This window comes from Protopterus annectens, chromosome 13.part0, assembly GCF_019279795.1.
Source record: "Protopterus annectens isolate FY-2018-M chromosome 13.part0, PAN1.0, whole genome shotgun sequence".
Classification (NCBI taxonomy): Eukaryota; Metazoa; Chordata; order Ceratodontiformes; family Protopteridae; genus Protopterus; species Protopterus annectens.
The window spans coordinates 1,013,846,133-1,013,863,160 of NC_056747.1; positions in this window are offsets into that span (position 1 = coordinate 1,013,846,133).

Consider the following 17,028-nt stretch of genomic DNA (forward strand, 5'->3'; position numbering starts at 1 on the left):
CTACAGACTATTGATTATAAGGAGAGTCATGTGATCATTCAGGCACCTCACAGCACCTACAGACTACTGATAATAAGGAGAGTCATGTAATCATTCAGACGTATCACAGCACCTACAGACTACAGATTATAACGAGAGTTATGTAATCATTCACACACCTCACAGCAGCTACAGACTCCTGATTATAAGGAGAGTCATGTGAACAATTAGGCACCTCACAGCACCTACAGACGACTAATTACAATGAGAGTCATGTGATCATTCAGGCACCTCACAGCACCTACAGACTACTGATTGTAAGGAGAGTCATGTGATCATTCAGACACATCACAGCACCTACAGACTGCTGATTATAAGAAGAGTCATGTAATCATTCAGGCACCTCACAGCACCATGAGACTACCGATTATAAGGAGAGTCATGTGATCATTCAGGCACCTCACAGCGCCCACAGACTACTGATTATAAGGAGAGTCATGGAATCATGATGGCATCTCACAGCACCTACAGACTGATTATAAGGAGAGTCATATGATCATTCACATACCTCACAGCACCTACAGACTACTGATTGCAAGGAGAGTCATGTGATCACTCAGGCACCTCACAGCACGTATGGACTACTGATTATAAGGAGAGTCATGTGATCATTCAGGTACCTTACTACCCCTACAGACTATTGATTATACGGAGAGTCATGTAGTCATTCAGGCACCTCACAGCACCTACAGGTTACTGATTATAAGGAGAGCCATGTGATCATTCAGCACCTACAGGTTACTGATTATAAAAAGAGTCATGTGATCATTCAGGCACCTCACAGAACCTACAGACTACTGATTATAAGGAGAGTCATGTAATCATGCTGGCACCTCACAGCACCTACAGACTGATTATAAGGAGAGTCATGTGATCATTCACGTACTTCACAGCACCTACAGACTACTGATTATAAGGAGAGTCATGTGATCATTCAGGCACCTCAGCATCTAGACACTGATTATAAGGAGAGTCATGTAATAATGCTGGCACCTCACAGCATCTACAGACTGATTATAAGGAGAGTCATGCGATCATTCACATACATCACAGCACCTACAGACTACTGATTGTAAGGAGAGTCATGTGATTATTCAGGCAGGTCACAGCATCTAGACACTGATTATAAGGAGAGTCATGTAATCATGCTGGCATCTCGCAGCACCTACACACTACTGATTATAGCGAGAGTCATGTGATCATTCAGGCACCTCACAGCACCTACAGACTACTGATTATAAGGAGAGTCATGTACTCATTCAGGCACCTCACAGCACCCACAGACTACTGATTATAAGGAGAGTCATGTACTCATTCAGGCACCTCACAGCACCCACAAACTACTGATTATAAGGTGTCATGTAATCATGCTGGCACCTCACATCCCCTACAGACTGATTATAAAGAGAGTCATGTGATCATTCAGGCACCTTACAGCACCTAGAGACTACTGATTATAAGGAGTGTCATGTGATCATTCACATACCTCACAGCACCTACAGACTGATTATAAGGAGAGTCATGTGATCATTCAGGCACCTTACAGCACCTAGAGGCTACTGATTATAAGGAGAGTCATGTGATCATTCAGTCACCTCACATCACCTACAGACTACTGATTATAAGGACAGTCATGAAATCATTCATGCACCTCACAGCACCTACAGACTATTGATTATAAGGAAAGTCATGTGGTCAGTCAGGCAACTCACAGCACCTAGAGACTATTGAATATAAGGAGAGTCATGTGATCATTCAAGCACCTCACAGCCCCTACAGACTATTGATTATACGGAGAGTCATGTAGTCATTCAGGCACCTCAAAGCACCTACAGGTTACTGATTATAAGGAGAGCCATGTGATCATTCAGGCACCTCACAGCCCCTACAGGTTACTGATTATAAAAAGAGTCATGTGATCATTCAGGCACCTCACAGAATCTACAGACTACTGATTATAAGGAGAGTCATGTGATCATAAAGGCACCTCACAACCCCTACAGACTATTGATTATACGGAGAGTCGTGTAGTCATTCAGGCACCTCAAAGCACCTACAGGTTACTGATTATAAGGAGAGCCATGTGATCATTCAGGCACCTCACAGCCCCTACAGGTTACTGATTATAAAAAGAGTAATGTGATCATTCAGGCACCTCACAGAATCTACAGACTACTGATTATAAGGAGAATCATGTGATCATTCACGTACTTCACAGCACCTACAGACTACTGATTATAAGGAGAGTCATGTGATCATTCAGGCAGGTCACAGCATTTAGACACTGATTATAAGGAGAGTCATGTGATCATTCAGGCACCTCACTGCACCTACAGACTACTGATTATAAGGAGAGTCATATAATCATTCAGGCACCTCACAGCACCTTGAGACTACCGATTATAAGGAGAGTCATGTGATCATTCACGCACCTCACAGCACATACGGACTATTGATTATAAGGAGAGTCATGTGACCATTCAGGCACCTCACAAACCCTACAGACTATTAATTATACGGAGAGTCATGTAGTCATTCAGGCGCCTCAAAGCACCTACAGGTTACTGATTATAAGGAGAGCCATGTGATCATTCAGGCACCTCACAGCACCTACAGGTTACTGATTATAAAAAGAGTCATATGATCATTCAGGCACCTCACAGAATCTACAGACTACTGATTATAAGGAGAATCATGTGATCATTCACGTACTTCACAGCACCTACAGACTACTGATTATAAGGAGAGTCATGTGATCATTCAGGCACCTCACAGCATCTAGACACTGATTATAAGGAGAGTCATGTAATCATGCTGGCACCTCACAGCACCTAGAGACTACTGACTATAAGGAGAGTCATGTGGTCATTCAGGCACCTCACAGCACCTACAGAATGATTATAAGGAGAGTCATGTGATCATTCAGGCACCTCACAGCACCTACAGACTACTGATTATAAGGAGAGTCATGTGATCATTCAAGCACCTCACAGCCCCTACAGACTACTGATTATAAGGAGAGTCATGTGATCATAAAGGCACCTCACAACCCCTACAGACTATTGATTATACGGAGAGTCATGTAGTCATTCAGGCACCTCACAGCCCCTACAGGTTACTGATTATAAAAAGAGTCATGTGATCATTCAGGCACCTCACAGAATCTACAGACTACTGATTATAAGGAGAATCATGTGATCATTCACGTACTTCACAGCACCTACAGACTACTGATTATAAGGAGAGTCATGTGATCATTCAGGCAGGTCACAGCATCTAGACACTGATTATAAGGAGAGTCATGTGATCATTCAGGCACCTCACTGCACCTACAGACTACTGATTATAAGGAGAGTCATGTAATCATTCAGGCACCTCACAGCACCTTGAGACTACCGATTATAAGGAGAGTCATGTGATCATTCACGCACCTCACAGCACGTACAGACTACTGATTATAAGGAGAGTCATGTAATCATTCAGGCACCTCACAGCACATATGGACTACTGATTATAAGGAGTGTCATGTGACCATTCAGGCACCTAAGAACCCCTACAGACTATTGATTATACGGAGAGTCATGTAGTCATTCAGGCACCTCAAAGCACCTACAGGTTACTGATTATAAGGAGAGCCATGTGATCATTCAGGCACCTCACAGCACCTACAGGTTACTGATTATAAAAAGAGTCATGTGATCATTCAGGCACCTCACAGAATCTACAGACTACTGATTATAAGGAGAATCATGTGATCATTCACGTACTTCACAGCACCTACAGACTACTGATTATAAGGAGAGTCAAGTGATCATTCAGGCACCTCACAGCATCTAGACACTGATTATACGGAGAGTCATGTAATCATGCTGGCACCTCACAGCACCTACAGACTACTGACTATAAGGAGAGTCATGTGGTCATTCAGGCACCTCACAGCACCTACAGACTACTGATTATAAGAAGAGCCATGTACTCATTCAGGCACCTCACAGCACCCACAGAGTACTGATTATAAGGAGAGTCATGTAATCATGCTGGCACCTCACAGCACCTACAGAATGATTATAAGGAGAGTCATGTGATCATTCAAGCACCTCACAGCACCTACAGACTACTGATTATAAGGACATTCATGTGATCATTCAAACACCTCACAGCACCTACAGACTGCTGATTATAAGGAGAATCATGTCATCATTCAGGCACCTCACAGCACCTAGAGACTGATTATAAGGACATTCATGTGATCATTCAGGCACCCCACAGCACCTACAGACTATTGAATATAAGGAGAGTCATGTAATCATTCAGGCACCTCACATCATCTAGAGACTACTGATTATAAGGACAGTCATGAAATCATTCATGCACCTCACAGCACCTACAGACTACTGATTATAAGGAGAGTCATGTGATCAGTCAGGCAACTCACAGCACCTAGAGACTACTGATTATAAGGAGAGTCATGTAATCATTCAGACATGTCACAGCACCTACAGACTACAGATTATAACGAGAGTTATGTAATCATTCACACACCTCACAGCAGCTACAGACTCCTGATTATGAGAGTCATGTGATCAATCAGGCATCTCACAGCACCTACAGACAACTAATTACAAGGAGAGTCATGTGATCATTCAGGCACCTCACAGCACCTACAGACTACTGATTGTAAGGAGAGTCATGTGATCATTCAGACACATCACAGCACCTACAGACTGCTGATTATAAGAAGAGTCATGTAATCATTCAGGCACCTCACAGCACCTTGAGACTACCGATTATAAGGAGAGTCATGTGATCATTCACGTACCGCACAGTACCTACAGACTACTGATTATAAGGAGAGTCATGGAATCATGATGGCATCTCACAGCACCTACAGACTGATTATAAGGAGAGTCATGTGATCATTCACATACCTCACAGCACCTACAGACTACTGATTGTAAGGAGAGTCATGTGATCATTCAGGCACCTCACAGCATGTACGGACTACTGATTACAAGGAGAGTCATGTGATCATTCAGGTACCTTACAACCCCTACAGACTATTGATTATACGGAGAGTCATGTAGTCATTCAGGCACCTCACAGCACCTACAGGTTACTGATTATAAGGAGAGCCATGTGATCATTCAGCACCTCACAGCACTTACAGGTTACTGATTATAAAAAGAGTCATGTGATCATTCAGGCACCTCACAGCGCCCACAGACTACTGATTATAAGGAGAGTCATGTAATAATGCTGGCACCTCACAGCACCTACAGACTGATTATAAGGAGAGTCATGTGATCATTCACATACCTCACAGCACCTACATACTACTGATTGTAAGGAGGGTCATGTGATTATTCAGGCAGGTCACAGCATCTAGACACTGATTATAAGGAGAGTCATGTAATCATGCTGGCACCTCACAGCACCTACACACTACTGATTATAACGAGAGTCATGTGATCATTCAGGCACCTCACAACACCTACAGACTACTGATTATAAGGAGAGTCATGTACTCATTCAGGCACCTCACAGCACCCACAGACTACTGATTATAAGGAGAGTCATGTACTCATTCAGGCACCTCACAGCACCCACAAACTACTGATTATAAGGAGTCATGTAATCATGCTGGCACCTCACAGCACCTACAGACTGATTATAAGGAAAGTCATGTGATCAGTCAGGCAACTCACAGCACCTAGAGACTATTGAATATAAGGAGATTCATGTGATCATTCAGGCAACTCACAGCACCTACAGACTACTGATTATAAGGAGAGTCATGTGATCATTCACGTACCTCACAGCACCTACAGACTACTGATTATAAGGAGAGTCATGGAATCATGATGGCATCTCACAGCACCTACAGACTGATTATAAGGAGAGTCATGTGATCATTCACATACCTCACAGCACCTACAGACTACTGATTGTAAGGAGAGTCATGTGATCATTCAGGCACCTCACAGCACGTGCGGACTACTGATTATAAGGAGAGTCATGTGATCATTCAGGTACCTTACAACCCCAATAGACTATTGATTATACGGAGAGTCATGTAGTCATTCAGGCACCTCACAGCACCTACAGGTTACTGATTATAAGGAGAGCCATGTGATCATTCAGCACCTCACAGCACCTACAGGTTACTGATTATAAAAAGAGTCATGTGATCATTCAGGCACCTCACAGAACCTACAGACTACTGATTATAAGGAGAGTCATGTGATCATTCAGGCACCTCACAGCGCCCACAGACTACTGATTATAAGGAGAGTCATGTAATCATGCTGGCACCTCACAGCACCTACAGACTGATTATAAGGAGAGTCATGTGATCATTCACATACCTCACAGCACCTACATACTACTGATTGTAAGGAGAGTCATGTGATTATTCAGGCAGGTCACAGCATCTAGACACTGATTATAAGGAGAGTCATGTAATCATGCTGGCACCTCACAGCACCTACACACTACTGATTATAACGAGAGTCATGTGATCATTCAGGCACCTCACAGCACCTACAGACTACTGATTATAAGGAGAGTCATGTACTCATTCAGGCACCTCACAGCACCCACAAACTACTGATTATAAGGAGTCATGTAATCATGCTGGCACCTCACAGCACCTACAGACTGATTATAAGGAGAGTCCTGTGATCATTCATGCACCTCACAACACCTACAGACTACTGATTATAAGGGGAGTCATGCAATCATTCAGGTACGTCACAGCACCTAGAGACTACTGATTATAAGGGGAGTCATGAAATCATTCAGGCACCTCACAGCACCTACAGACTACTGATTATAAGGACAGTCATGAAATCATTCATGCACCTCACAGCACCTACAGACTACTGATTATAAGGAAAGTCATGTGATCAGTCAGGCAACTCACAGCACCTAGAGACTATTGAATATAAGGAGAGTCATGTGATCATTCAGGCAACTCACACCACCTACAGACTACTGATTATAAGGAGAGTCATGTACTCATTCAGGCACCTCACAGCACCCACAAACTACTGATTATAAGGAGTCATGTAATCATGCTGGCACCTCACAGCACCTACAGACTGATTATAAGGAGAGTCCTGTGATCATTCATGCACCTCACAACACCTACAGACTACTGATTATAAGGGGAGTCATGCAATCATTCAGGTACGTCACAGCACCTAGAGACTACTGATTATAAGGGGAGTCATGAAATCATTCAGGCACCTCACAGCACCTACAGACTACTGATTATAAGGACAGTCATGAAATCATTCATGCACCTCACAGCACCTACAGACTACTGATTATAAGGAAAGTCATGTGATCAGTCAGGCAGCTCACAGCACCTAGGGACTATTGAATATAAAGAGAGTCATGTAATCATTCAGGTACGTCACAGCACTTACAGACTACTGATTATAACAAGAGTCATGTAATCATTCAGGCACCTAACAGCACCTATGGACTGATTATAAGGAGAGTCATCTAGTCATTCAGACACATCACAGCACCTACAGACTACTGATTATAAGGAAAGTCATGTAATCATTTACACACTTCACTGCACCTACAGACTGTTTATAACAGTCATGTAATCATTCACGCACCTCACAGCACCTACAGGCTACTGATTATAAGGAGAGTAATCTGATCATTCAGACACCTCACAGGACCTACAGACAACTGCTTATAAGGAGAGTCATGTGATCATTCATGCACCTCACAGCACCTATGGACTGATTATAAGGAGAGTCATGTGATCATTCAGGCACCTCACAGCACCTACAGACTACTGATTATAAGGAGAGTCATGTAATCATTCAGACACGTCACAACACCTACAGACTACTGATTATGAGACAGGGCCGGTGTTGGCATTTTGGGGGCCCCCAGCAAATGTCAAGTTTGGGGGCCCCCTAGGCACTTCCGTCAAAGTATCACCCTGTCACTGCCACCCCTCCAAAGAAGCCTTTTAGTTCATGCTGCAAACTTTTAGAAGTAGTTATGTACAGACTAACGTTTAGCTACAATGCTGTTACAGTATGATAGGCCTATGTACCACGCTATGTTCACCGTTCTAACAGAGGGATGTTCACAGTTACTGGCATTTTAGTTACAACAATGATACATAACAGCAATAGGTCTGGACATAGGTGAAATGCTGTCTATATAGTCTAAAGTGCATTTTAATTTTTTTTCTTTTTACATAAACTTTTCATCCAATGATGGGTTGAGCAGAAATGATGATTAAGGAAAGAAATTTCAGTGTTGCTGTTCAACTTATGTTTTCCTGGCATCCTTTCAGAACACCCTTCCTGACCAAGACAGCACAGTAATAACCACTTAGGAAACAACTCAGATAAGCCAGGGCCCAATAAGCCATATATAAGGTGCCCTGAGGTGCATTTTAGAGCATTTTCCCAACTTTTTAAATCCAATGGTGTCCTAAACAAACACCACGAGGAAGAAAATAACTTCAGTCTTTTCGTTTTCTTTCTAGGATGACATAAGATGTGCCCACGGCTTAATATTCAAAGATGACAAAACAGTAGCTCACAAAAAAACTAACCAAACATTTGTTGTCTGGTTACATAAATCCAATCTGTGAATATGGCCTGCCTCCCTAATCCTCCCCCCAAACAAAGAAGACAGTCACTGCCTATACATCCCTCTGGTGTTAGACTGGAATGAAAGCAGATGTTCAGCTTGCCAGTGTCATGTGTTTCAAGTGAGTTCTGACATACATAAACATAGCATGACTCCTCACTCCTTAACCCAAACTGTCAAAGGCAGCTGCCTATGTTACATGCCTAAAGTGTGATTGTGAGGAAAGTGAAAAGAATAACGATTATAGTAATGTATTCAACGTTGTTGCTCCTAGACGGTACACACTGCCCCCTACGCAAGTTATAGTAACCTTCTTTGTACACATCTGAGGTCTGTGAGAAAAGTAAAAGAAACAATGAAAACACCATCCTCAGCCTCATGAGGACACCTCTGTGGTTAGACTGTAATGAAAATTAAAGTAACCCCCATAACCTACAGCAGCTTTCTATACACACACACACACACATCTGAGCAGGACTGGTATTAGAATGGGTGCAGTTGAGAGCAGAGGCCATTATCTACTTTATCCTAACAGGGGCAGCCCTGTTCAGGTTAAAGAGCGTAGTCAGAAAATTAATACATTTTTTTCTCAGTTTTTCCCCAACCAGCAACAGCTTTTATGGGGTCTTCACACAGTTAAGGATGGTTAAGGGTGCTCCCTGTATCAATTTATGCAGTCTGGGGAGTGGGGACCACCAGACTCTTTGAAGATTGAAGTGTCTGAATGTTCTGTGATATATTTTATGCATTACTTTTGAAATATAATTACTTTGCTAGCTACATTTTTCACTGATACCCAGAAGAATAATGTATGTGTCCTGGCATTATTAGGTGTGTGCAGAGATAAAAATCAGTGATATTTTATAAAAACGCACACAAAAGACATAGCAGTACTATTTTAGTACTTATTTCAGCAAACAGCAATACATTGTGCAACATTGGTACTGCCATACCAAATCAGGAACTGCTGTTTAGCAGTCATCAAACAGCATCAGGGCTAAGTCACTTGAGGAGTAAAACATACATGTCACTGTCCCTGATTTCACAGACTTTCCCTGATTTTGCTCATAATTTTGCTATATCCTTCATAAAAAAAAAGTTTGATTTGCTAATAAATCATTCAGGAATACAGACAGTCAATAATTCCAGGCATCAGCAGTTTATACTTTATATTATCCAAAAAAATGCATGTTGATGCAAAAGGTGTTACATTTTTAAGTGAGTTAGAGTAATATTTAAAATGTGTTCCTGATTTTGAGACTTTATTCTCCTAATATTTTGGGAATTGTGTTGAATTTTTGTGCAAAGAAGTTGTGAGTTGTAGTATCTGGTATTCTACCAATATTTATAAAACTCCCTGAAAGAAAAAAAAAACATCCCTGAAGATCGGAAGCATTAGCTCTTCTTAAAATACAAGGTTTGCACTGGAATTAGTCACTCTGACCTGTTGATCTCTCTATTGCTTACCTTGCTTATGTTCATTATCAGCTTTATCCTACCAGTCATACCATAGACTTGTTCAGGTTAAAGAGCATAATTCTATCAGCTGCTTTTGTAGGGCCCCCACACAGTCAAGGATGATTAAGGTCCTCCCTTGCAGCCACAGGTATTGCACGTATCTAAAGCTGGCTATGTTGTGGGTACTGCTATAACCAGAAATATCTTGGAATTTTAGAGGAGATATAAATAAGAGTTATTACACACCTCGTTTATTAAGTATACAAGATTGCTGCACTAGCTTTTGTTAGTTTGACAGGCATGTTAAAAAATATCAAGATAAGATAATTTGCTGTGGCTGGGGGCCCCCCAGGAACAGGGGGCCCCCAGCGACCGCAGGGTTGGCTTGTGCCTAAAGCTGGCTATGTATGAGAGTCATGTGATCATTCAGGCACGTCACAGCACCTACAGACTACTGATTATAAGAAAAGTCATGTAATCATTCACGCACCTCACTGCATCTACAGACTGATTATGACAGACATGTAATCATTCACGCACCTCACAACACCTACAGGCTACTGATTATAAGGAGAGTCATCTGATCATTCAGACACCTCACAGAACCTACAGACTACTGATTATAAGGAGAGTCATGTAATCATGCACGCACTTCACAGCACCTATGGACTGATTATAAGGAGAGTCATGTGATCATTCAGGCACTTCACAGCACCTACAGACTACTGATTATAAGGAGAGTCATGTGCTCATTCAGGCACATCACAGCACCTATAGACTACTGATTATAACGAGTGCCATGTAATCATTCAGGCACCCACAGCACCTAGAGACTACTGATTATAAAGAGAGTCATGAAATCATTTAGGCACATCACAGCACCTACAGAGTGATAATAAGGAGAGTCATGTGATCATTCAGGCACTTCACAGCACCTAGGGACTACTGATTATAAGGAGAGTCATGTAATCATTCAGGCACCTCACAGCACCCACAGACTACTGATTATAAGGAGAGTCATGTAATCATTCAGGCACCTCACAGCACCTACAGACTACTGATTATAAGGAGAGTCATGTAATCATTCAGGCACCTCACAGCACCTACAGACTACTGATTATAACGAGAGTCATGTAATCATTCACGTACCTCACAGCACCTACAGACTACTGATTAGAAGGAGAGTCATGTAATCATTCACGTACCTCACAGCACCTACAGACTACTGATTAGAAGGAGAGTCATGTAATCATTCAGGGACCTCACAGCACCTACAGACTACTGATTATACCGAGAGTCATGTAATCATTCACGCACCTCACAGCACCTACGGACTTATTATAAGGAGAGTCACATGGTCATTCAGGCACCTCACATCACATAGAGACTACTGATTATAAGGAGAGTCATGTGATCATTCATGCACCTCACAGCACCTGGAGACTACTGATTATAAGGAGAGTCATGTGATCATTCAGGCACCTCACAGCACCTACACTGATTATAAGGAGAGTCATGTGATCATTCAGCACCTAACAACACCTACAGACTACTGATTATAAAGACAGTCATGTGATCATTCAGGCACATCACAGCATCTACAGACAAATGCTTATAAAGAGACTCATGCAGTCATTCAGGTACGTCACAGCACCTACAGACTACTGATTAATTGGAGAGTCGTGTGATCATTCAGGCACCTCACAGCACCTACAGACTACTGATTAAAAGGAGAGTCATGTAATCATTCAGGTACGTCACAGCACCTACAGACTACTGATTATAACGAGAGTCATGTGATCAGCCACCTCACAGCACCTACAGACTGATTATAAGGAGAGTCATGTGATCATTCTGGCACCTCACAGCACGTACAGACTTATTATAAGTAGAGTCATGTGATCATTCAGTCATCTCACAGCACCTACAGACTACTGATTATAAGGAGAGTCGTGCAATTATTCAGGCACCTAAAAGCACCTACAGACTGATTACAAGGAGAGTCATGTGATAATTCAGGCACCTCACAACACCTACAGACTACTGATTACAAGGAGAGTCATGTAATCATTCACGCATCTCAAAGCACCTACGGACTGATAATAAGGAGAGTCATGTGATCATTCAGGCACTTCACAGCACCTACAGACTACTGATTATAAGGAGAGTCATGTGCTCATTCAGGCACATCACAGCACCTATAGACTACTGATTATAACGAGTTCCATGTAATCATTCAGGCACCCACAGCACCTAGAGACTACTGATTATAAAGAGAGTCATGAAATCATTTAGGCATGTCACAGTACCTACAGACTGATAATAAGGAGAGTCATGTGATCATTCAGGCACTTCACAGCACCTAGGGACTACTGATTATAAGGAGAGTCATGTAATCATTCAGGCACCTCACAGCACCCACAGACTACTGATTATAAGGAGAGTCATGCAATCATTCAGGCACCTCACAGCACCTACAGACTACTGATTATAAGGAGAGTCATGTAATCATTCAGGCACCTCACAGCACCTACAGACTACTGATTATAACGAGAGTCATGTAATCATTCACGTACCTCACAGCACCTACAGACTACTGATTAGAAGGAGAGTCATGTAATCATTCACGTACCTCACAGCACCTACAGACTACTGATTAGAAGGAGAGTCATGTAATCATTCAGGGACCTCACAGCACCTACAGACTACTGATTATACCGAGAGTCATGTAATCATTCACGCACCTCACAGCACCTACGGACTGATTATAAGGAGAGTCACATGGTCATTCAGGCACCTCACATCACATAGAGACTACTGATTATAAGGAGAGTCATGTGATCATTCATGCATCTCACAGCACCTGGAGACTACTGATTATAAGGAGAGTCATGTGATCATTCAGGCACCTCACAGCACCTACACTGATTATAAGGAGAGTCATGTGATCATTCAGCACCTAACAGCACCTACAGACTACTGATTATAAAGACAGTCATGTGATCATTCAGGCACATCACAGCATCTACAGACAAATGCTTATAAAGAGACTCATGCAGTCATTCAGGTACGTCATAGCACCTACAGACTACTGATTAATTGGAGAGTCGTGTGATCATTCAGGCACCTCATAGCACCTACAGACTACTGATTAAAAGGAGAATCATGTAATCATTCAGGTACGTCACAGCACCTACAGACTACTGATTATAACGAGAGTCATGTGATCAGCCACCTCACAGCACCTATAGACTGATTATAAGGAGAGTCATGTGATCATTCTGGCACCTCACAGCACGTACAGACTTATTATAAGTAGAGTCATGTGAACATTCAGTCACCTCACAGCACCTACAGACTACTGATTATAAGGAGAGTCGTGTAATTATTCAGGCACCTAAAAGCACCTACAGACTGATTATAAGGAGAGTCATGTGATAATTCAGGCACCTCACAACATCTACAGACTACTGATTACAAGGAGAGTCATGTAATCATTCACGCATCTCAAAGCACCTACGGACTGATAATAAGGAGAGTCATGTGATCATTCAGGCACCTCACAGCACCTACGGACTGATTATAAGGAGAGTCGTGTACTCATTCAGGCACCAAACAGCACCTACAGACTAATTATAAGGAGAGTCGTGATAATTCAGGCACCTCACAACACCTACAGACTACTGATTATAAGGAGAATCATGTAATCATTCATGCACCTCACAGCACCTATGGACTGATAATAAGGAGAGTCATGTGATCATTCAGGCACTCCCAGCACCTACAGACTACTGATTATAAGGAGAGTCATGTGATCATTCAAGCACCTCACAGCCCCGACAGACTACTGATTATAAGGAGAGTCATGTGATCTTTCAGGCACCTCAGAGCATGTACAGACTGATTATAAGAAGAGTTATGTGATCATTCAGGCACCTCACAGCACCCACAGATTACTAATTATAAGCAGAGTCATGTGATCAGGCACCTCACAGCACCTACAGACTGATTATAAGAAAAGTCATGTGATCATTCTGGCACATCATAGCACGTACAGACTGATTATAACGAGAGTCATATGATAATTCAGGCACCTCACAGCACCTACAGACTACTGATTATAAGCAGAGGCATGTAATCTTTCATGAACCTGACAGCACCTACAGGCTACTGATTATAAGGAGAGTCATGTGATCATTCAGACACATCACAGCACCTATAGACTACTGATTATAACGAGAGTCATGTAAATCATTCAGGCAACTCAAAGCACCTACGGACTGATTATAAGGAGTGTCATGTAATCATTCAGGCACCCACAGCACCTACAGACTACTGATTATAAGGAGAGTCATGTGATCATTCAGGCATGTCACAGCACCTACAGACTACTGATTATAAGGAGAGTCATGTAATCATTCAGGTACCTCACAGCACCTAAAGACTACTGATTATAACGAGAGTCAAGTGATTATTCAGGCACTTGACAGCACCTAGAGACTACTGGTTATAAGGAGAGTCATGTGGTCATTCAGGCACCTCACAGCACCTACAGACTACTGATTATAAAGAAAGCCATGAAATAATTTAGGCACATCACAGCACCTACAGACTGATTATAACGAGAGTCATGTGATCATTCAGGCACTTCACAGCACCTAGGGACTACTGATTATAAGGAGAGTCATGTGGTCATTCAGGCACCTCAAAGCACGTATGGACTACTGATTATAAAGAGAGTCATGTAATCATTCAGGCATCTCACAGCACCTACCAACTACTGATTATAAGGAGAGTCATGTGATCATTCAGGCACCTCACAGCACATACAGACTAATGATTATAAGGAGTCATGTGATCATTCAGGCACCTCACAGCACATACAGACTAATGATTATAAGGAGAGTCATGTGATCATTCACATACCTCACAGCACCTACAGGCTACTGATTATAAGGAGAGTAATCTGCTAATTCAGACACCTCACAGGACCTACAGACAACTGCTTATAAGGAGAGTCATGTGATCATTCAGGCACCTCACAGCACCTACAGACTACTGATTATAACGAGAGTCATGTAATCATTCACCACCTCACAGCACCTATCGACTGATTATAAAGAGAGTCACGTGGTCATTCAGGCACCTCACAGCACATAGAGACTACTGATTATAAGGAGAGTCATGTGATTATTCACGCACCTCACAACACCTGGAGACTACTGATTATAAGGAGAGTCATGTAATCATTCAGGCACCTCACAGCACCTACATTGATTATAAGGAGAGTCATGTGATCATTCAGGCACCTAACAGCACCTACAGACTACTGATTATAAGGAGAGTCATGTGATCATTCAGGCACCTCACAGCACCTACATACTACTGATTATAAGGAGAGTCATGAAATCATTCAGGCACCTCACAGCACCTACAGACTACTGATTATAAGGAGAGTCATGTAATCCTTCAGGTACGTCACAGCACCTACAGACTACTGATTATAATGAGAGTCATGTGATCAGCCACCCCACAGCACCTACAGACTGATTATAAGGAGATTCATGTGATCATTCAGGCACCTCACAACACCTACACTGATTATAAGGAGAGTCATGTGATCATTCAGGCACCTAACAGCACCTACAGACTACCGATTATAATGAGAGTCATGTGATCATTCAGTCACCTCACAGCACCTACAGACTACTGATTATAAGGAGAGTCATGTAATCATTCACGCACCTCACAGCACCTACAGACTGATAATAAGGAGAGTCATGTAATCATTCAGGCACCTCACAACACCTACACTGATTATAAGGAGAGCCATGTCATCATTCAGGCACCGAACAGCACCCAGACTACTGATTATAAGGAGAGTCATACAATCATTCAGGCACGACACAGCACCTACATGCTACTGATTATAAGGAGAGTCATGTAATCATTCGGGCACCTCACACCATCTCTAGCCTACTGATTATAAGGAGAGTCATGTGATCATTCAGGCACCTCACAGCTCCTAGAGACTGATTATTAGGAGAGTCATGTGATCATTCTGGCACCTCACAGCACACATAGACTAATGATTATAAGGAGAGTAAAGTGATCATTCAGGCACCTCACTGCACCTAGAGACTGATTATAAGGAGAGTCATGTGGTCATTCTAGCACCTCACAGCATGTACAGACCGATTATAAAGAGAGTCATGTAATCATTCAGGCACCTCACAACTCTTACAGACTACAGATTGTAAGGAGAGTCATGTAATCATTCGGACATGTTACAGCACTTAGAGACTACTGATTATACGGAGAGTCATGTGATCATTCAGGCACCTCACAGCATGTACAGACTGATTATAAGAAGAGTCATGTGACCATACAGGCACCTCACAGCACCAACAGACTGATTATAATGAGAGCCATGTAATCATTCATGCACCTCACAGCACCTACAGACTACTGATTAGAAGGAGAGTCATCTGATAATTCAGGCACCTCACAGCACCTACAGACAACTGATTATAAGGAGAGTCATGTGATCAGGCAAGTGTCTTTTGCGATTTTTTTCTCGAAGTTGGCCTTGGATGATTTTATGAGTGATCGTAGTTTTTTGCTAGTACTAATCAGAGATGCCTTCCCTTTTGGGGATTTTGCTCTGTCATGTAGTAGCTTCCGCCTCCTGTTGTAAAGCTTGTTTATGGCTGGGGTCCACCAGACAGGACACCTGCCTTTGGGGGAATGGGTCTTGGTTTTATTTGGGATTGCATGATCCATGCATTCTTGAAGGTGTCCGTAGAAAGCGTTTATAAAGGATTCAGTGGTGTGGGCTGTGGTTTTTACTGGCCCAGGGGCCTTGAAGGATGCCACTTCAGTCTTAAGAAGTGTGAAGTC